The sequence below is a fragment of the Schistocerca americana genome, chromosome 3 (assembly GCF_021461395.2).
Source record: "Schistocerca americana isolate TAMUIC-IGC-003095 chromosome 3, iqSchAmer2.1, whole genome shotgun sequence".
NCBI lineage: Eukaryota > Metazoa > Arthropoda > Insecta > Orthoptera > Acrididae > Schistocerca > Schistocerca americana.
Genome location: NC_060121.1, coordinates 590,700,418 through 590,702,917, shown reverse-complemented (window position 1 = coordinate 590,702,917; position 2,500 = coordinate 590,700,418). Strand labels below are relative to the sequence as shown.

The 2,500-nt window shown below is 55.6% G+C and overlaps 1 non-coding gene across 1 annotated transcript in view; it reads left to right on the top strand.

The window, feature by feature from the left end:
- Window positions 1-2,310: 2,310 nt before the first annotated feature.
- Window positions 2,311-2,500, top strand: part of LOC124608845 — a 1,910-nt gene continuing 1,720 nt past the window's right edge. Inside the window, exon 1 of the ribosomal RNA XR_006979404.1 lies at window positions 2,311-2,500. This exon is cut by the window's right edge and continues 1,720 nt beyond it. This is a non-coding gene — a ribosomal RNA (small subunit ribosomal RNA).

The following is a 2,500-nucleotide window of genomic DNA, read 5'->3' as shown; positions in this document are numbered from 1 at the left end:
CCTAACCTATATTGTACCTTAACCTAACCTATATTGTGCCTTAACCTAACCTATATTGCGCCTTAACCTAACCTATATTGCGCCTTAACCTAACCTATATTGCGCCTTAACCTAACCTATGTTGCGCCTTAACCTAACCTATGTTGCGCCTTAACCTAACCTATGTTGCGCCTTAACCTAACCTATGTTGCGCCTTAACCTAACCTATGTTGCGCCTTAACCTAACCTATGTTGCGCCTTAACCTAACCTATGTTGCGCCTTAACCTAACCTATGTTGCGCCTTAACCTAACCTATGTTGCGCCTTAACCTAACCTATGTTGCGCCTTAACCTAACCTATGTTGCGCCTTAACCTAACCTATGTTGCGCCTTAACCTAACCTATGTTGCGCCTTAACCTAACCTATGTTGCGCCTTAACCTAACCTATGTTGCGCCTTAACCTAACCTATGTTGCGCCTTAACCTAACCTATGTTGCGCCTTAACCTAACCTATGTTGCGCCTTAACCTAACCTATGTTGCGCCTTAACCCAACACACGTTGGGCCTTAACCCAACACACGTTGGGCCTTAACCCAACACACGTTGGGCCTTAACCTGCTCTGTAATTGTCATACGACGCGTTAAATTAGTGTAGTGTTGCCTAACTGCAACCCCCGCAATATAGTTTGCTACTCGCACTGCCCGGTCCCCAGTGTATCGCTTCATGTTAAACACCTTGCAGCTATACACTGTAATGTGGATGGCAGCAGGACGTACATGCTCAATGCCCTTTGCAGTTGTTCATTGGCATTCGCAGTTGTTCATTGGCATTCGCATGGCGAAGCACTTAGCCTACGCTGTGGTATGGCCTGTGTCAACTGTCCGCTGATATTGTACGTCCAAATCACACACTGTACTGCACATTGGTCCTCATGTACTGAATGATACATCGTGGTACATGTGACCGTACAACGACTGCGCCAACAACGGCGAACCATGCGGTCCAAATGTTGTGCACGCAGCTACGTGTCGTCTCCCTATAAGAGCTGGATTGCAGTGTGGTATGCCCTGGATGGCGATCAGCATGAGCCGTCTGTTGATGTAGTGGCGCGTGTTGTCAGACGTTGTCGTCTCTTCTCACACACCGTGATAGCATGGTGCACTGCGTTCCACATCTGCGACATGCGACAGAGGCCGGTTGACAGTCGTTCGCGCAATGGACATCGCATACGTACGGGGGCCACGTTCCACGTGTTTGCGAATCGTGCACATGTTGTTGCGTGTATGTGGGCAGACATAGTGTGTCGTGACACCTGACACAGGCATGCAACAATCGTTGAATTTGCAAATGGCGATGGACGCCTACGTTTGCTGGTGACGTTACGCAAATGAACAACTGGTAAACCGTTGTGGTGCGGTTGTTCTCGCTAGAGGTGAATCAGTGATGGCGACGATCGGTTGAGCTACCAACCGGTTGTTTCAGCGATACCCACCATGCCCACGAACGTGAATGGCATGTGGGTGTGAAGCGATACGCGGCGGTGGCTGGGTGGGACCGGCCCCGGCCGGTGAGGGGGGGGCCTCCCGGCGTGCTGGCCGCGCGGTGCGTGGGCGCACGCGCTACAGCCGGCTGGTGGGGGCGGCCACTGGCAGGCGCGCCGGCCGACGGAGGCGGCAGGCGGCGCAGCTGCGCGCCGGCGCACCCTGCACGCGGCGCCGTGCGGCCAAAGTAGGTCCTCGCGGGCCCGGTGCGAAGCGCGGTGGACATCTGCAGTGTGCTGGTCCGATTGAGGACTGTGTGCGCTGAGGATGCGCCGCCGCCCGGCGCTCGGCGCCGCGACGCCGTCTGCTGCTCGGTCGCCTCTGCGGTTCTCGCAGGTGGTTTGTATCGCAGCTGTGCGGACGTGTTGGCGCGTGCGCTGTGCTGGGAGAGTTCGCTTCGGCACCCAAGTGGGGCTTTTGTCCTTCTGTGGCGCTGGCGTTGGAGCTGCCGGTCACCGTAGGTGGCGCGTGTTGTCTCCCGCCGGCAATGCCACGACAGCACGCTCCCGGGCCTCTGTCGGCAGCGGCAAGCTCAGTTGGGAGCACGGGTGGTCGCACCTAAAGCGTCTACTCGCCAAACTCCGGGCGATTGCGCCTCTCTCGAACCCGACCAAGTACTTAGGACGGCGCTGCGCGCCGCCGGGACCTGAGAGGGTTTCGAGGTGTATGGTGCAGGGGAGGTCAGCCTCCTCCTGTTTGCAGAATAATTGAGCGGACGCTTGCGTGTTCGCGCGGGCCCCCGGGACACACTCCCGGGCGGCCGGCTGCTCAGCTCTAGTTGACGCAGCTCCCTGGTTGATCCTGCCAGTAGTCATATGCTTGTCTCAAAGATTAAGCCATGCATGTCTCAGTACAAGCCGCATTAAGGTGAAACCGCGAATGGCTCATTAAATCAGTTATGGTTCCTTAGATCGTACCCACGTTACTTGGATAACTGTGGTAATTCTAGAGCTAATACATGCAAACAGAGTCCCGACC